At 40.3% G+C, this 20,700-nt stretch overlaps 1 protein-coding gene and 1 long non-coding RNA gene across 6 annotated transcripts in view; one reads left to right on the top strand and one right to left on the bottom strand.

Moving 5' to 3' along the window:
- The window catches only part of srrm3 (serine/arginine repetitive matrix 3), a 74,232-nt gene that overhangs the window by 11,371 nt on the left and 42,161 nt on the right, over positions 1 to 20,700 (top strand). The window lies entirely within an intron of this gene.
- Positions 2,486 to 20,700, bottom strand: part of LOC121910130 — a 59,312-nt gene continuing 41,097 nt past the window's right edge. For 2 of the 4 annotated variants that reach the window (XR_006099593.1, XR_006099595.1), the window contains 2 exons: positions 10,085 to 11,014; positions 7,589 to 9,282 (listed from right to left, as the gene is read on the bottom strand). This is a non-coding gene — a long non-coding RNA (uncharacterized LOC121910130). Of the gene's footprint in view, positions 2,696 to 7,588; positions 9,283 to 10,084; positions 11,015 to 20,700 lie in introns of those variants that run through there. The other 2 variants (XR_006099594.1, XR_006099596.1) reach the window with 2 other exon arrangements.

The following is a 20,700-nucleotide window of genomic DNA, read 5'->3' as shown; positions in this document are numbered from 1 at the left end:
AAGGCTGATTAAACTGGATGAAATCAGTTTCCAGTTATGGCCGCAGCCGCTGCAGAAATCCTCACTTTATTGTTAAAGTAGAACGCAAAAAAAAAAAAGTTCAACTGTATATGCATGCGAACGTTAGACTGAAGAGGGTGTAATGCAGCCCTCATAATGAGCGATGCCAACTGGTGACACTAATGCAAAGAGCTCAAATAAAACAGACAAAAACACACGTACAGTGAAACAGCTGTTCTGAGAGCTCGGCGACCAGCAGCAATTCACACAGCAGAGAGCCTGCTTACATTTATGGACCCTGGCTGCCAATTTCTTTTTGGGAGAATGTTTGGCTTCATTGCTCCCTGTGGACCTTTTCTGGAAGAATTAGGAACGTGTGCGTTGTCGGCGGTGGACTCAGAGGTATGAGCTGAGAGGCTGTTGAGGCACGGCGCTCCTTTCGCTCTTGTTAAGTCACAGGGGCCGCGATAGCAGGCAGGAGCCTCGGAAGATGGAGATAAAGTGGGACATTTTACTATTGCTGTTGTGTTTGAGTCAGAGCATTTGTCGCTGGCAATATAGTGCCACTATTTACCACAGGGACCCACTTATATTAACCAATCTGATAAAAGAGATGCACTGACAGCCTTTCTATCTCTGAGCCTCCCAATACCCATAAAAGAGCTTTTGTTGACTCACATCTTGAATGGTTGTTATTGTGAGGAGCGGCTTTCTTAGCAACAGGAAGTTACAGGCTTTATAGCTTTCTTACATCAGCATTGTAGACCTTATATGTTCTGATAGCAGAGATAATATGTTCAAGGATTCACAAGGAGGATCATAAACAAATATACATGTGTCTCTTAGAGAGTCACAAACATCAGATTTTTGGGAATCAGCTGTGAAAATATTCAGTGTATTGCTCATAAAAATTTTTTTCCTAGCTATGAGTAATTTCTTTTCTAGTTGGATAGTTCTGTATTGGCTTTCTGGCAACAAATATTTATCTAACAGGCAGAAGGATTTTGGTATAAATGAGATCTTTTCAAACATGAAGTCAGCTCCACTAGTATAAAATGTTGGAGGGCACTATTTGTTCCTCTCAAAAGTAAAAAAAAAAATATCCAGCATGTTTTCAAAGAAACACATTTCAACAACAAATGCAAGCAACCACAGCACGCTTTGCATAATACTGCATATTACTGTGAAAGTACTCTTTTAGTGCAGAATAGTGTGTTTTTCAAATGAGCCTGCCCTCCTCCAGAGCTGCGCTGCAGGAAAAGTGTCTGACCTTTACTCGCTCAGTGAGGGCAAGTGGCCCGTGGATGCCAAGCCGAGGCCGAATGAATGTCGTCTCCAAACTGCTCAGCACCCCGGTGGTATTTTTTGTCTTTGTTTTGTTCTACAATAAGAAACGTCCATTTGCAGGCCTGAAGCTTGAAAAGCAAGCATGAAGCACATTTCTGTATATTTTTCAGAGCCCTGTCAAAGACGGATATAGGTTTTCTCTAAGGACGTGTCTCTCCTCATCTGCACATCTGCCTCCGTTTCTCATCTGTATTCTATCCTCAGTCCCCCAACCCCATCGATTAACCCCACAGTGTAGAGCAGATCTTTTGCTGGGTTTAAAGGAGTCAGCTGTCAGGGGAAATTTCATGCCCAATGCCTTTTCCATTAGGGAGAAACAGGAGAATCTACCTCCTTGGGGGGGCGTGCAGATAAAAGTTGTGGCTCGTGAACCCTATAGGCTCCCTTAAAGCTCACGTTGTGAATCAGAAAGCGTGTGAGGTCACACAGCTCACCAGGGACAGATAGAAAGCAACGCAAAGTTCTATACTCAACCTATCTGCGGCTCAGTGATGAATATACGGTTCAAGGTGCTACGAAGCACTAAATGCAGTGGACCCTGGCCTTCTAGCATTGACAGCTGTGCACTTGTTAACAGAGAAGGGTTTGTGAGGATGTTGCTCATTTATTCAGTGGCAAGAAATATGATTACCAACAGAAAGTGGGACATATGAGAGATGGACAGGATTAGAGTGAGTGAGTAAAGACAGAAATGGATCTGTGATCTAGTTATCTTCAGGGTAAGAATCTGACACTGAATTTCTTCTCATGCTGCAGGTTGACTGAAATGGGGAGGAACCTGAGTCATGGTTCTGATTGGTCAGTGGGTCTGCTCCTGGCAGTAAGACTACTGTAGCTACATACTGCTGTTTTTTTGTACTTCAATCTACAAGGATAAGGCAACACACCTGAGATTAAAGGCATAATTCATAATTCATTTAAAATTATGCACAAGTACTGCAGGGTGCATCTCTGATCCCTGAACTTATCATCTCATCTGAGGCAAGCCATAAAGATATAACATTTGAATCCTGGCAATAACTTTAAATAACTGCCTCATCAAAAAAAAAAAAAAAAGTGCCAAAAACCAAAGTGTGTGTCACCTTGGAAGTCATATCAACTGCAGTAAAGTGATATCATTTGCTTGTCCCAAAACACAGGTTAGATGGAGGGTAGAAAGACATTTATTGAAGCATGTACTTTATATAAAGTCGACTATAGAGGCTGTGTATTTGTTGAAGAGCAGTTCTGAGGGAATATCCTGAGTTGAGATGAGAGGATCTACGGGGTGCTGGCTTCACCACCAGGCAGCCGGAATGACCAAAGCAGACCCCCTGTGATGCTGGATTGGAAACGGGGCCCCAGGGGACTAGTGGGAGAGAGTGAGAGAATTATTAAGTTTTAAGCACAGCCTTGGTATATAGCGTAGACTTTTCCAATTTTCTATAGGTTTTCAATGCATTTAATCAGTTTTTGTAGGAAGGTATTATATAAGTACAGTAACTTCATCTGGATTTATTCTTGTGTGTCAAGAGGTTATGTTGTACCTACAGTTACAAGTTTCTAATGCCGGTAGAGATTGTGGAGAGTGGGGACGTCTTGAAACAAGTTGAAAAAAAGGCTTAGTTATCTTCTCCTTCCCTGTAACACACATCTAGCAAAACAATTTCCACTGCAAACCCTCTGCTCACAGAAATCCCCGCTCTCTATCCCCCGCTCAGTGAGTGAAACTACATAATAACAGCAACCACACAGAATAAGGAAACCCTCCTTTCATCGCTCAAATCACAAAGGGAATGAAAGAATACAAACACAGTTACTGTAGGGAATATGATAGAAGCAGGATACGGCCCGATCGTGTTGGCGATTGTGTACCGTATGATACATATGATCTGGGTGAAACTGAACTGAACTATAACTCAAAACCTTCGCCGGAGGTGTCGAGAAAAAAATGAATCTGCTACTATTTTTATAATTGAATAATCTTGAAAAATGTCAAACCAAAACCTGGCTGTTTTTATATGTCATACATGATAGTAAACTGAATATGTTTGGCTTTTAGGCTGTTGGTCTGGAAAACAACACCTTGAGATGTAGAGAAATTATAACATTTTTCACTATTTACTGATATTTTATAGACAAATTGATTAATTGAGAAAATAATCAGTAGATTAATTGATAATGAAAATAACTGTTAGTTGCAGCTTTACAAAAAAATAACAATTACAACTGAATTTAGTTTTCTAATTTTCTGTTATTGAAAGTGTTTCAATGAAAAATAAAGCTAATTAATAAAGCTTTTTCATACTGATATAATCAAATGTATCTGCAGTCACTCAGTACAACTTTAACCACTTGAGAAACATCATAATACTGTTTGTTTACTATTCCAACCTGGAGATTATGCATTTTGAGGCACTGTGCGGTATATGAGATGTCATAACGGCTGATTGGGGCAAATTTTTAAAGCGAGCCAGAAGAGCAGAAGAGACCGAGGCTCCACAGGGACTTAAGCCAGAGTGCTGGGCAGGAAACAGATGGCGATGGTGGAGGGAGTGGGGGCGGGCGGTGCACAGAGAGACGCAGTGCCTGGCCAGAGGATATTACAGCAAGCCTGGACACACTCATCCTCTGTCCGCTACTTCCCAGGGGATTAATAAGCCCATCATAGCCGCTGTCCATATGGGGAACCACAGAAGGGATGTGACACTCGGGGGGTTACTGTAACTGGTTGGCCATTTTGTCTTATAATGTCTCACTTTAACTCAGTAATGTTGCAGATGTTTGAATCCAGTCAGCTTCACTTTGTCTCGTAATGGAGGGCAGAGAGAGAGAGAGAGTGGGACAGGAGGTGAGGGCTCTGAGTTGGCCCACTGAGAGCACTAAGAGGCCTGCTGCTGTTCATTATTTAGGTTATTTTTACACCAGCATGGCCAAACAGGTTACCGTGCTTGTGTCTGGCATAAACAGAAGGAGGAGCAGCCTCTATCTTGTGCTATTCCTCCAACTTGTCCTCTACAGAACATTTTACCCGCTACCTTGATTGAAGTGGCTTTCTAACAAAGGCTCCAGCATTATGTGTAGCTGCAGCTGTGTCAGTATCGACTTTGTCTGGAGCTGTATTGGTGTTGGTGACATTTCTTGTATTCTCATAACACCTCCGGTGCTGCCGAGGGCTCCATCTGACCTTTGAGGCGCCGAGTGGTAGCCCAGAGGAAGAGCAGCAGCCAGCTCACCTGACCTTTACGAGTACTTTCACTGTGTCCCAGCCACCCTCTCTCCAGCCAACTCTCAGTCCGCTGGCTCCTCTAGACTCCAGTGTCTAGTGCTGACAAGCTGGATCTGCTGCTGTCCTCGGGCTCCCCAGAGAGCCTCCGCAGCCTGTCTCAAGGTATAGGCTTGCATACGAGGATGGCAGAGGTGAGCAGACAGTGCAACTTGACTTCCAGACAGTGAAGATAGATAGCTTTACTGCAAATAGGCCAGGGACTCCTCTCTGCTGGGCTACGCTCTATATCAGTGTCACTCTGTGTGTGCGTGTGTGTGTGTGCATGTGTGAGTGACAAAACCCTTGAAAAAAAAGGTTTATTTCAAGTCACAACAGCTTTCAGCCACAGACCTCCTTGATTTGCACTTTCACAGATGCATGAATTTTAATTTTCCGTATGAATCACAATTTTTGCATCGTTATCATGGTGTAAAAAACAGTATTGTGTGTCGAAGGGGCTTGTTGTTCTTCAGTTGAAATGTTAAAATAGGCTTAGATGAAGGTGACCTCCAGTCCCCGACATCACCGCAGGTCCCTGGGAGGAACTAAATTAAAATCCACACAGCAACAGTAACAGTCATGCTACATGAATGCAGTTCTCACTGGTGTTAACGTTCAGCAACTCTGATATGGAGAAGTGAGGAAATTAGCTTCATTAGTCCCTGAATGACCCATTAAAATGAATTGTGGTTTTCTTGAAAAGCCTATTTTCTCACCCCACTGCAGATTACATCCATAAAAAGATGTTTTAATAACTTTAAAATAACTTCTTGTAATGAAAGTTAGCTCATTCTAAGATAGATAACCACCTCCACTGTCCCTTACTGGTTACTTTTTCTTATTCATCAGTTCATTGTGTGCCCAGAGGCAATTCACATCTGCTTCCACTTCCCAATCTGTGTATGAATATACAAACTGTTGTTTGTACAGAGGCTGGGGATTATAGCAGGATGCCTCCTCTGAAAGGTGCCTTAATCCTGCTCCCAGCTTGCAGATTAGAAACCCCTGCTTTTTGAAGATTTTACTCAATATCAGCTCCTTCCCCCGGCATGTAAATACATTTCAACACTGATTAGCCCAGAAACATTGCTTTGGAACCCTCCCCCCTCTCAAAAAAACACAAAACAAAAACAGCCTTCATGAGACATCAAAGGCATTACTGCATTCATACATGCATGCATGTATCGTCTCTGGAGGCAGAGCGGTAGAGCCTGCGTTAAAGCTGGAATATCTGCAGCTTCATAGCCCTCTAGCACGTAGTCCTTTCTGACAGATGGCCAGAGGAGATGTGAAATCCGAGCTGGCAGAGAGAGGTGGGATGTCCATTGTGGCATTATGGTTTGTCTCATGTTATCTCCCTTTTGCCACAGCCGGGGCGCTTCACGCATGGCCTCCAATATGGGAGCGCTGCAGATTGAGATGTAAAAGCACAGGAGCAACACTGTGCAAGGGGAGGGAGGAGTGACCGATCTCACCTTGACAGTCTGAGGGAAGCTGCTGAAATGTTTTTTTTTTTGTTTTTTTGATTTTTTTTGAAGCTCCTATCTCCCCGGCTGCAGGGTCGATAGCTGTGTGTACGTGTTGTGTATGCACGTGTGCACCCATCTGCGTGCCTCTCTGCAGGGCAGTGAGGTGCGTGAGGAGCCGATGACAGATGGTCATCATCACTGTCAGCGACATATCTGTCAGTTTGTCCTGGTCCCCACCTCTCTCATCTTCTGAAGAAGGCCTGTTTTTCTCTCAGTGAACTGAACCATACCATGTGTTTTTTTTTAATTTTGTTCGAGGTCACTGAAGATCAGAGACGATAGGGGTGAGCTGTCTATTGACTGAGTTTTTCATCAATCAATCAGCCAATCAGTTTCTCTTTCATGGGGCCTCCTGTCTGACATTCTCTCTGAGTCTTTATCTCTCAGTCTTCTACAGTTTCCATTTTCAGTCAATATGTGTGCCAGATTAATTCCGTCCTCATCTGTGTTTGCCTTCCGTGACCGTTTTGGTAGTTTTTGTCTGCACAAGCAGATCCAATTTAAAGCTTTGCATTTTTCAGTGAAAACCATTACTGAGAAATCCTGTCAAAACAGGGCTTTTTGCAGGTTGACCTTGATTCAGTGGAAGCTATCTGTCCTCTGACGTTAGTTAATCACGGTGTCTCCTTGCTTTGAAGAGAATGTTTTCTTATCGTGACAGGCAGTGGTCCTGTCAGTGATTGTGGAGGGGAAAAAAAAAAAAAAAAAAAAAGATGCCAACCGAGGCCCAAAAATATCGGGAAAAATGACAAAACCTTTCCTAATCACTCTCCTGCGGTGCAGCATCAGACAGCGTTCCTGTCAGCAATCTCAGTGCGGTCCCGGTGGACGACCTCCATTTTTCCCCTCAATCTCTACACATACAGAGTAGAAATATACTGTATGTACACGCTACGAATGCAGAGAGGGGAGAAGGCGCAGTGCAGGACTCTCCATCCTGTCCCTCTGCTGTGAATGAACTACACGTATACGAGGGTTGAGAGATCAGAAAGGAGGAGGAGAGAGGTATATTTGTGTGTGTGTGTGTGTGTGTGTGTGTTATCTTTGTGAGGAGAAGGGCAGTATGTGACAGGAGACACAGTGTACTCCCTGAAAAGCCTCCCCCAGTGACACTTGTTCTCTCTCCTATCTGTGTTTGGTCTATTATTGTCGTGGAGGCCGGAATCAGCCAGCAGCAGAGCCTCAATCTATATATCACCAGCCGACATCTCTAATTGGAGCATGCATACAAATTACACCCATGTTTATTCTTATAGATGATTACATCCACGAGCAGACAGCCGTGAAATAGAAACCTTTACAGTAGGTCAAGCTGGTCATCTCTGGAGAATTTCAATTGACAGGTTACACCCTGTGTTTATTACAAGCATTCGACCAGCACACGGGTGAGAACTACGGATTCAAACTGAGGGACTTTTACTACAAAAAGAACCACCAGTAATAGACCAGCATTTTTAACGTCATTGGCAAACAAACACAATCAATTACTAGATTTTTATGGAGCAGCAGACACCCAAAAATAAAACTGGCCCACCTACAAAGAAAGAAGGAGTCAGGAGGGCTGTCAGTACCCAATTTTAAATTGCGTTTCCAGGCTACCTTTCGTCCTTTAATAAATTGGTTTAATGGTAATACTTAAACTCCATGGTTCAATGTCAAGAGGAATTTGGTAGCCACAGTTCCACTGAATGACATTTTGTTTACAGGTCTTTCTGTTAGAAAATGTAGACTGAAGTATGGTCTAATAATAGCGTATGCAATTCAAAATTTGCTGAAAATAGAAAAGATAAATAATTGTAAATCTAAATGGCATGCTAACACACCGATATTTTATAAAAGCTTATTAAAGTATGGAGGACAATATTTTTATCTTACCTCAATGGTCTAATAATACATACAGCTCAGGAAACATTATTAATAACACTGGGTTAAGAAGCTTTCAAGGTTTGAGGGAAACATACAAATTGTCATCCAACTTCTTTTTTCTATATTTACAATGACGTTCTGCTTTACGTGCTGCGAGTATTTTCAGTGACAGGCAATCTATTACTCATCCAGTAGTAGATTAAATTAAGAAACTATCACGATTGACTAAAGGACATGTCTCTTCAATTTACACTTTTAATTTACAGAATTTACACACTTTGTTACAGAGACCCCATTAGCGATAATAACAATATGGAATAAAGACTGCTCTGAATCATCTATAGACTGGGCCAGAAACTAATAAACCTGAACTTCATATGTATATCAAACTTATTTGACACCAAAGCAGCGTTTTATGATAAATATAACTACTTCACCAAACTGTACCCTATGTGATTTGAATCAAATGTGGACTGGGAACAAATAACATACATCTCTCTGAAGCATTTGGTTTAGACTCCGGGTAGAATTTTAACCATACTCAAAGACAGCTGTGGCTATCAACATGCACTGTTACTAAAAAGATGTTGGCGGTTAGGTAGCAACCACCGCATACTATTTCTATTCATCAGTGGAATCACTCTTTAATAGGATTTTATCTATGGAGCTCTCTGTTGCTAGGGTGAACAGGGCAAGCCATGTTATGCTCAACACAGCTGCATCTATAGTGGAATTTAAAGAAAGACCCATGACAGGGTAGGTCAGGGTTAAGGTGCAGGTGTATGCTTTCTGTTACTTTTCTCTATTTTATTACTCCTTGTTTTATTTATTTACCTGTCTATCAGTGCCTCGGTATACCTATATGTTATGTTATTGACAGAGGTTACTTGTTGATGTGCGCCTGCAAACATTGTGGAGAATAAAATAGATAAAAAGATTGGTCACAAAAAAAAACAAATCAACCGCAATCAAACAAATGACAGATGCAGCTACATTCAGACAGTTGCCTCATGACTTCACGAGCCACACATAGTGCAGAGCAGTCTTTATAATGGACTCACATTTTGCCCCGTGTCTTTCCTTTCTCTTGAAGATGGAATGAAGCTTCCGCAGTGTGCTCGATTTATAAAAGCGCTACTGTCCAAATTAATTTGAAATGGAATGTCGGGGTTGCCTTGGAGACACGCTGAGGCAGAAGCCTGCCATTGTAACTCACCTGAGCTGTTATAGGAGAGGCTGCCTCTGTGTTTGGAGAAATGAAAGAGTCATTCATTGCGGGTTGCGGTGAAGAGGCTGAACAATAAAGGAAAATATTTAAAATTTGTTGTTGCCATTGATTTGTCAAGGACTATACTGTATATATACATTCCCTGCTATACTTTACAGCTGAACACAGAGGGGTTACATGTTCAGTCCCACATGCAAACCTTTAACACATAACAGAATATTGCAGTTCATCATTTAAAGCAGTGGTTCCAAACTAATTTGGCTTGTGACCCATCAAAATGAAAGAACGTCTACTTTCCACCCCTTGTCACTAGTTTCACATGTCTACCAGGTGTTGTGTTACTATTTCAACCACAGACTGATTTTATTTGCCTTGTTTGGATCATTTTAGAATTCAAATTATCCAATAATTCCCAGGAAAAAATCTTTTATCTATTAAAAATATGTTTTCTGCTTTCCTCTCCTCATCTTGCAACCTCTCAGATTTATCTTACAGGCTTGAACCACTGATTTAAAGGATCATGCCAGGAGTTTTTGCATGTTTTAGACTGTTACTACAAATCACCACTACGTAACCGTGCGTCACAGGTCACCATTTAGCATGCTCCTTTGGTTTAAAAATGTTAATGTGAAGCCATTCTAGATTTCCATTGGTTTCCTTTCAAACTTGCTCAAAATGTAAAACTGTATAGGATACATTGGAATATTGTCAGCAGAAAAGTTAAGTACTTAAAGAGCTCAAAGTTGCAAACACATATGGTTCTTTGAGAAGGTAAAGGAATGAATTTGTGCTGAAAAATGTGCTGATGAAAGGTGTCTGCCTAATGAATCATATAGTGCTCATTCTAATGAGTTTATTGTATCTTACCACTCTTCAGGCTTCTCTGCTCTCCAACTAAGAAACCATTCTAATTAAGCGGAAATGCAAGTTCAGCTTGTTAGAAAGTGAGCAGCCGTCAAATCTTTCTTCAGTGGCTCGTCGATGTTGTATGAGGCTGTCAGTGTTGCGGCCTCACCTTGACTCGCTGAGCGTCTACAGCAGCGTGCACTTGTCCCCATCTTACTGGCTTGTCTCACTGTTATCCAATTAACTAGCTATAGCACGGAGGCAGCTTTGAAGGTTGTTGTTTAATTTTAAAAGGCATTGGGTAAACTGCTCCCGTCAATACAACTCCAACAGTACTCCAAAGAGCAATAAATCTTGTTCTCTGAATGTGTTCCATTGGAAACGATTGTTCTTACTCTCCTTTTGATTCGCTTTTTTTCTCCTGAGCTGGCATTTACTTTTCCTCTCTTTCCCATTAAATTGTTCCATCTTCTGTAGCGAACCTCAAATAAAAAAAACCTCTTCTCTTTTTATTCCTCTCTCTCAAGTGCGGTCTTTGTCTCGTTTAGCACACAGTATGCTTCTCCATCATCCTCTTTTTTCTCTATCTGGAGCAGCCTGGTGGACCGTCTGCAGCCAGAGAGTCTGACAATAATACAGTATGTCGTGCTTGTGCAATTTTGTATCTTTGGCCAGTGGGCCCACTGATCCTCAGCCAGTGTGGCCCTAACCTTCTTAATAGCTGCTTTCATCTCTCTCTTTTTCCTCTTTTTGTGTTAAGCTGTCTTTAGAGAGTTGGAAGAAGAGAAAACCGCATCTGATTTGCGTGCAGGCTCACGGCTCGAGAGCCCTTGGCTGACAGCTGTGAATGCCATGACTCAGAGGACAAGCCAATAGCTCATGCTTTTTATGAAGTCTGATTCGCCCACTGAGCAGGGCCACAGCAACCATCGGGGGGATCTTTGTGTATGCCTGAAATGAAAGGAATAGCATTTCGGTGATGGGAATAAATAGTTACTGTAGCAGCACACACAAAGCATAAATATGGCTACTGTTATAGTTTTAATTTTAGTACAGTGATAAACAATGGTCATGGGATATTGCCTGTCATCATGTCAGTGTCGTATTCAATCCTACAGGCCTCCTGATTGTCTTTTTTATATATAGGGGAGATATATTCTTTCCTTTTTTTAAAAATGTTGGAGATTGTGGTGCCAAGTGCAGCACTTTTTCAGCACCCTCACAGACTGTCCTTTGATGGATGGTGTATGGTTGCCCTTGTCTAACCTAAAACCCACCACCAATTTTTCTTTCCTCTTCCTCCCACTATTTTAAGCTCTGGCTGTGTAGCACTGTTCATATAGGAGGTTCATTGTTGTCCATCATAAATGCTGTGACATGACTGGGCAGCCAATGAGGACAATACAATATGAGAATTTAATATACTTTATAGTACACAGTACACAGGGTCTATAGTAGGGGTCTATCACTGTCATGAGTCTAGGTTCAGTTTTAATCAATGACAAAAATTATGTGCTGAGATGGCTCCAGATGTTTTAATATGCATATGATGTAGCTTTGTATTTTTTTACTAATCAAAAGTCAGCTTTCATTGACTGTTTTTGACCACACTAAATACATCAGCCTGGAAATGTTAACAGGATTGTGTTTGATGTATTGATGTTTCTGTAACTATTCTGATATGTCATTGTTTTATATGTAACAATACACAAATACATTGACTTCCACCTGCTTCACTGGATATTATTTGAGGTTGTAAACAAGTTAGAGGGCCAAGAAACCATCTAATTAGTCCGTACAAGAGATAGTGGTACATATGGACATAGCACATATGGCTGCAGCTATAAATACAAATGTGGCATCTCAATCAACATGCCAGATTTAATAAGGACTGAAATGAATTGTTGGCTGTGCTCCATTTGGAGACATATGTTATTTTCCAGCAGCAGATTATTACGAGTATTACAATCTTAATAGTCTGCAAGGATATTGAACTGTGGATGTGTCTTCTGTCATGTGTTTGTCATGGAAGATGTTCTGACATGTCACAGTAGGAAAAACACAGGTGTGAATTACAAAATGAGTGAGAGCTGAATTCCATTTAGTGGCTTTGTACTTATAGAATAGTACTAACAGAATGGAGCCATCATTAATGTTATTAGTAACACCTGTGCCCATCAACCTACAGACATGTCTTCAGTGTAAAATATCTCAACATCTATTGGATGGAATGCTGTGACATATTGAACAGACATTCATGCTCCCCAGAGGACAAAGCCTATTAACTTTGTTGATTTCCTTACTTTTCCTCTAGTGTCAGCATGAGATTGACATTTTGGTGTTACGTTTTGGTGAAATGTCTTGACAATGTCTTGTAAAGAAATTTAGGCCAGACATACCTGTTCCCCCTCAGGATGAACAGTTATACCTTTGGTGATATTTTCACTTTTAATGTAGCTCAATCATCTGGTCAAAATTTGAATTTGTCAAATACCTTCAAAACTCAGTACTACAGTATTTGGCAAATATGCTAAACTAAGATTGTGAACATGGTAACCATTATACCTGCTAAAGCTAGCATGCTGATATTAGTATTTAGCTCAAAGCACCGTTGTACCAAACAGAGCTGCTAGCATAGCTGTAGACTCCGAGTCTTATTCTTGTCCAAGAATGATAACTATGGACTTTTAAAGGCAGTAATTCTGATACTCTGAGAGAAAATAACAAGGTGACAATCATATTTTAATAACCACATTTATTCTTTTAGTGTATGTTAAGAACACAAATGAGCAGCAAATGTATTCTTTTCATTTTAACAGTAAAATGGCAAAAACTTAGCCCTCATACTATATAACAGGAAGTTAAAATGGACTGGCTGCTACCTGAACATTTTACCATTTCAGTAAATAACTATAATTGCTGCTCATATTCACCACTATTTATAACACAGCTCTGTATACATGGTTTGTTGCTTTCTTAATGATACACTGTGCATTTTTATACAGTTTAAGGGGTCATGGGGTTTTTTGGTACAAAGGGGTTAATCTAAACAGAAGAATTCATAATTTATAACATAAAATGGCTTTGAGTCTCAATAACCAGCTGTGTGTCCTTTTACATGATATAATTGTAGATGTTAAAGTGCTCTTTGAAGCAACAGAGAAGCAAAACCAATAAACGCGACAAGATTTCTTTTGCCTTGTGCCTTCTCAGAGTAAGACTGTTAAAACTTCAAACAGAGATTAAACTTAAGCTGCTTGTAACTAAGTAATTCTACTAAATGAAGAATTTCTAGTCAAGGAGGAAATTACCTGATGATAATCAGGTCATCATGCTAATCACTATGGCTCCAAACTGCCAATTTTGCACTGACAAATGAGAAATGTCATGAATCGCTTTCTTTCCATTTCCACTAATCAGTCAGAAACATTTGGGTCGGAACATTTGAACTAAAACAAACAAAACTGGGTGTAGCCTTGTAGAGAACTAATAACAACATCATTTGGTTCACTCGCCTGGAGCTAAGTGACAGAGAGCCTGAATCTCCTGTGTAATTAACCAGAGGTTTGAGCTCATGACTCATCAGCCTGCATGATTTCTGTTATGCATAAAGCTGTGTGATGGCAGTTGAAGGCCGCTGGCTGCTGGTGATTACAATCCTGGAAAGGTGTAGGCGGCAAACCTGTATTTAGAATCAACCCTTTGGCAGCACCGAGGAAAACAACACCTCTGTAAACTCCTGACAACTTACATTCCGATGGGAAATGAAAAGGGGCATTGTCGGAAAGTTTGAGCAATTCTGTTGTTGTTGTTTTGCTATGAGTGGTCGAAGGTGGTTGTTAGTCGGCGTTGTTATGTGGGATGAAAGTGGGTGGAAGTGGATGTTCTTAGTGCAGAAGCCTCAGAGGGATGTCCCTGCAGTCCGGGGGTGATTGCAGTCAGGGAATGAACGTCTGCTGCTAACTGACAGGCATCACTTTGTATCAGGAAGCTGATCGCTCTGCGCTCCAGAGTGCTGTGTCAATTAAAGAGCAGCAGCGCAGGCAGGTGGAAGAGAGGACAGCCTCATTTCTTTGCTGCAGCAGTCTGGAGATTGGCTTCAGATTGCTGCAGGCACCGACTCTATTCAGCCAACTCTCTCTTTGACTGGTTCAATCACTACACACAGCAGGCAAGTGGATAAGAAAAATATTTCATCTGTACCAGCACCATGTCTTCTGATGCTCTCAAAGCATACAGTGTTAAAGCCTGATTAAATAGGCGGAGCACGCTGGAATATTATGAGAATTCTTCGCTGCAGTTTTTAAATAATGGACTAAAACCTGACCTGCAAATGCCACCTGTGACGTAAGTGCATTTGTGTTTGTCTTTGCTGAACCCAAAGTGTACATTTCTCTGGGTCTCCTCACCCTGATGACTCCTCAGTGAGCCTTTGAGGAGGAACCTCAAAGCCACTTTAAGCCACCTTATACCCAGAGCAGGCCGGTCCTACTAACTTTTTAAATTGGGTTTTTCTTTGAAGCTGACCGTGCCATGGATGTTTTAAGGTAGAAGTGCTCCAGCATCCTTTCCTCTCTGAGAGACCTTTGTGAAAACTTTCCCGTTCTGACTGAGCAAGAAGTTGCAGCTCATTTCGATCCTCAACATACAGGACGTGATAATTTCATGGAAATATTCATGGGTGAATAATTGTAGCTGATGGGTTTTGTGAAGAGTTTAGCCATTGGAGAATGAGAGTTCAGAAAGACGGGCAATACATGGAATAAAATTAATGATGTTTGGAGCCCATGTTGATTTGTCCAAAAGTACTTGCTGGTGTGGTGATGAGCTCATTTAAACCTCGCATGTCTGCTGGACGTTTGATAAATTTTATAATGGATGGTCGGTTTGGATGGAGAGTGCATGGGGCGGGGTAATCTCCAGATGGCTCTCTGACATTCGCAGCATGAGAAAGAAACATGGAGGGAAAGAGGGCACAGTTGAGGAAATTGCTCTTATCTCTATCCTTGGATGAAAGAAGGTGATTTTTTTTTCCTGAAATTTCACTGTCCAATTTCTGCTGCCCTCTGAGTATGATGAACAGTCACATGGAGAAGTTTTACTGAAGTCGTGCAAGCATCATTTTATCCTTCTGGAATTGAATTGCACTTGCACTAGAGAGAAAGAGGGTAATGTATTGCCTCCGCTCCCTTTTGCTTCTCATTCTCAAAATGCAATAAGACTCCAAACTGAGTTTTGAGAGAGGCTTTCAACACCATGCAGCATTTTGTTGCAGTTCAATTTTCAGCAGACTGTCAACAGCACACTGTGGTAGTATCAGAGAAAAAAAACTGCTTTGTTGGCTAAAAGAACATTGAAGCTTATTGTATTGAACAAAGGCCAAACCAGTAGATGAAACCTGAAATGCAACTTAAGTTCTTTAGTATCTGCTGAGTAAGCAAGGACACATGATAGAGGCTGAATCCATTAATACATTCAACATGGACTATACTGGAATATCTCAAAGAAAAGCCTGACCTTTTTGTTTTATGACTTACTTAAGTTCTGTCTTCTTCACACGTGACTCTGGGAGGAAAAGTCAGACAGCACTTTTAATGAGATCTGCTCACTTTGATGTAAATTGTACTCCCGGGACAACAGAGCTATTATTCTGTAACTGAAGTGGCTGTGTGGCAGATTTGGAGGTTTGAAATGCTATAGAGACATCATATAAGGATTCTGTAGAACAGACACATTCATGTATGTAGGTGTTTCCTTCACACATGGAAAACAAGAAATCATTTGATGTATTACTTAATGGTTGTGTTATATAAAATAGCAAGTAGTAGTTCAGGTATTTTCACTTTCAAAGCACAAGTTGCACTACCATATCATTTATACAGTATTACTAAAGATCAACAACTGTGAGGTGTCCAAACTTAAAAATTGTGAATTATGTTAAAAATACCCTAATAAACTATGCCCGTCTACTACTCTAGTTGGGATATCATCTTGATGACAGAACATGTTTTATGTTTTGGCTCTGAATTCTGCTCAGCGTTTGCACTAAGCAAGTGACAAGGACAATCTGGATCGACAGGGCCCTAGGAGATCTCTTCAGTTTTGAAAATCCATCCATCACGACAGCGGGTAAGCATGTCCCGTAGCAGTAATAAAAAACATCACTAATGATGAGGACTGTGTCTCTATGGAGACCATGAGAGAGATGATGGAACAGTAGTTAGTTATTCTGTGTGGTTGCTTAACAGACAAGTAATGAATTTCATGTCCTTCACTGAGATGATCCTGGAACCTACAACTAGTAGAACTGATGGAATCATTAAAGAGGTACAGGAGGCCAAATCCAGCCTTCAATTCTCTCAAGTCCAAATTGATGACTTGAGAGAGATGGAGACGAAAGTTGGTTCATTTGAATCACAACTGCAGTCTCTGTCCTCTCAGTGTATGAACTCTGCAAAGACATCATATTCAAAATTAATTATTTAGAAAATCAGAATTGATGAAACAATGATACTGGATGATGGCTATAAGTCTTATTCAGATACTGAACAGAGGGTCTGAGAATTTTTCGATAACAAACTGAAAATTGATCTTAAGTCTATTGAAATTCAAATTGAAATTGAAAGAGCCCACCGCACTGAAAATGTGAAACAGAACTCTGGAAAAGCAAGACCAATTGTTGTGAAATTCTTAAGGTACGAAGACAAAGAACTCATACTTGCCAAGGCAAGAGCTCACCTCAAGAACACTACAACTTATGTAAATGAGGACTTCTCTGAATTGCTATGGAAGAAGAGAGCAGACCTCATTCCAGCAATGAAACAGGCCAGGGGACAAGGAAATTATGCTGTCATTAACTACAACAGACTGGTAGTTAAACCACAAAAGCCTCAGCAGATGACAGAAACCACACAATATGAGTGAATCAGTGCCAGCAGGACCCCAACACATATGGTGACTACTTTTTAACACGTTTTTTTCTCCCTACCAAACTAGTATGACATCATCTCCACCCAAGCAATCTGACACCTTTTACCAAAACTTCCCTACATCAGTTTTTGGCTTATTACATGCATACACTGATTTATATGATCAAGCAAATGGACATTTGAATAGACCACTATTCCAATACTTTCCAACAATCAGAAAGTGAATCTCAGGACTCCTCAACATCGAACATTTTATGTAATAATAACCCTGACACAATCTGTTTTGCTCAACTGAAACAAGTCTCTTTAGGAATATCTGATTATTACCGTGAGAATGAATTTAAATCCTCTGTTGACCTCCAAAAAATGAAAAGTGACTTTTTCCTTCTACATATCAATGTTCACAGCCTCAAAAAACTATGATACTTTATGCTTTTGTCTGACCAACCTTGACTTCTCTTTCAATATAACAGGGCTAACTGAAACTAAAGATAATGCTGATTTGTATGAATTTAACAACTACAGTATAAGCATATATATAGATGCAGAGAAGACCAAATGGGTGGCGGTGTCTCTTTATATCTCAACCCTAGCCTGGTCTATAAAGAAAGACATGACATTGAAAGGTATTTCACTCTTTCTGCTGAGGCTGTGATTGTTGAAACCTGCCAGATCGTTATTGCATGTATCTATAGACCACCTGGCTCTACTTTGTCTGTATTCAATGCTGACTTAGCAAATGTTCTTGATATTATTTCTAAATAAGGGAAAAACTGCTACTTTGTGGATGATCTAAATGTCAATATTATAAAGTACAAGAATAATGATTTAATTAAGGACTTTATTGACACAATGTACTCTCATTATTTTCATCCTATGATTGCAGTACCAACCAGAGTGACAGAGACTTTTGCCACCCCGATAGACAATATCTTTACAAATGTGTTGGGTAAGAACATGAAATCAGAGTTCTGTGCATGGACATTGCTGATCATTGTCCAATCTTTCTAATAACATTCAAGGAACACATTAAGCCTACATTTACACTATATCCTAAATATAAGAGAACCTTTAATGGAGCAAATATAGCAAAGTTCTGATTAGCAGTCAGTAAGTATCCATGGACAGATATCCTTCAGTCTGTAGATCAGCAAAAGGCTTTTACTTTGTTTTCAGAATGTATCTCTCAGGCCTCTGATCTGTGTTTTCCCCTTGAACTGATGTCTCCCAAACCTCATCATAAACTGACCAAACCGGAGATAACTTGAACCATAATGAAATCCTTGAATACTAAACATAGACTGTACAAAAAATATCCTCTCAGTCCAACGCTATTTAATCTTGCCCAATTTAAAAAATTATAGACATAAATTAAACCACATCATCAGAGGAGCTAAAAAAACACTACTGCAATGTAGAATTATCGAAACACAAAAATGACATGACCCTTCTGTGGAGAACAATTAATCCTCAACAACAACAACAACAAAAAAATGCAAGCAGTTACCTAATGAATTTAAGGTTAATGTGGGTCTTATCACTGATCCACAATTAATTGCCAACAATTTCAATAGCTTTTGGTCCAACTCTGGCAACTAGCAACCATAGTCCTCTTCAGTTTATGAATTCTCTAATCAATGATCATTTTCATTTCTTACTGGTTACAGAAGATGAGGTTCGGGAGATCTTAATTAATCTAAAAGATTCTTCTCCAAGTTACGATAACATTGACAGTAAACTACTGATATTCATTCATGAGTACATTGTGAAACCTCTATCTCACATTTTCAATCTCTCATTGGAAAAGGGAATTGTTCTTCTTGAACTAAAAATAGCCAAGATTATTCCTGTGTTGATGACCCAGCTGTCTTCAACCATTATAGACCCATCTCCATCCTGCCTGATATATCAAAAGTACTTGAAAAGCTTGTCTATCAACGATTAATCGAACAATGGAAACAATGCACTGCTCTGGTTCACCAGTTACCTTAAAGATAGACAGCAGTTTGTACCCTATAATTGAACCAATTCTCCTTTTCTTCCCATACTCTGCAGGGTACCACAAGGCTAAACTTTTGATAAATATTAATGACCTCCCAATGTCTCAGACAAGCTGTATAAAATATTATTTGCAGATAACACAAGTGTCTTCTATTCACATAAAGATCCTGATACCATAAGATTGTGTGTGTGTGTGTGTGTGTGTGTGTGTGTGTGTGTGTGTGTGTGTGTGTGTGTGTGTGTGTGTGTGTGACTTTCACTGATTCATTATACTTGTGTAATAGATGGGTGTTCATGGGATGCATCGTTGTTAAGTGCTATGCTACATCATGTCTCCGTTTTTACTATGTCTAAACTTATTGATAGATACATTCAAATTATGTATTCTACATTGCTGTAATTATGTCCTGTAATATGTTGCCTGGAGAATGCCACTTATCAAGCCCCTGGAGGGTTTTTAGGCAATTCTCCTTCACATTCCCTTGCAAATTATATATTGCATCCTTTTAAAAATTTTTTACATGTGTAAATAAAAAAATGCAACTAAGAAATGAAATGAATCATAGACCTGAGTTCATCTTTCGCCTGCCAGTGACCCCACTAATTGCATCAGAAGCAGTCCTATGCTAATCGCTTCTCCCCTGAGACCCTGCAACACAACACATGGCAACACAGTGGCATTTATGAGTTTGAGCAGTGTGACTGTAGTTGTGCCACTAGCCAGCTGGAGCAGACGTAAACCAGCTGAAGAGAGATTAAAAAAAGCACAGTTTGATCCCGGAGGAGCAAGGAAGGGTGAACTATTCAAAGCCCTGTTCTGAGTTCGAAATGTGTTCCTCTGGATTGTCAACCCACAGCTGAACTGTGTGCCAGGATGAGCCCAGATGTTACATTATAGACAGCAGCTCTGTCTTCCTCTGTGGTAACTCGCAGTATTTCTCTGTCAAAAATGGGACATGAGTTGGTTTATTTCTGTCACGCTGTGTCTCTGAGGTTGCCAAGGATGTTTCTCCACCAAAGGCCAAAATTGTTCTCGTATCATCGGCTCACGCTGTATCTCTCTCATACCACTCATTAGTTCAGAGTATGTTGATACGAGCCATTTTATCATCCTGTTTGCGTTATCTGCTTGGCTCCAAATGATGCATAAAGTGGTTCTTGCTAGTAGCTCGACACATGAAAGTGTAGTTTTTTGCAGAGCTTTGCATCTGAGAGAGGAGCCATTTGCAGTTTTAAATGCTATCACTGGAATCCTTTAACACAGCGACATCAACCAGGCTCCAGAAATTGTTCCCTCCTCTGCTTTAGCTTTCTCTTTCTCCCAAATAGAGCAGAAATCTCTCTCAACTAAAGCTGCACTCTTATGAGCTCAGTGCTACAGCTCCCTAAAGCACCAACAGCAAAGTAAATGAAGCATTTCACAGAAACTACTCATTCTTTTGTGGGTCTGACTCTAACCCAATGTCTCTTTAATAAAGGCAGATAAACAGTGGGCTGTGCCTGGGCATAAATTTACCAAACTAGGGCAGCTGTTTGTTGAAAATATGTCTCAATTGTCTGTAAAATATATAATAAAAATAAATAATATGACGTAATATAAAAGTTTATCGATATTATAGTATTTAGTATGTCTCACTGTGGCATGCTTAATCACAGAAATCCAACCGTATTCATTATATACAGCAGAGTGAGAGAAATTTGGCATCA

Source organism: Thunnus maccoyii, chromosome 13 (assembly GCF_910596095.1).
Source record: "Thunnus maccoyii chromosome 13, fThuMac1.1, whole genome shotgun sequence".
Taxonomy (NCBI): Eukaryota; Metazoa; Chordata; class Actinopteri; order Scombriformes; family Scombridae; genus Thunnus; species Thunnus maccoyii.
This window is presented reverse-complemented; position numbering and strand designations above follow the sequence as displayed.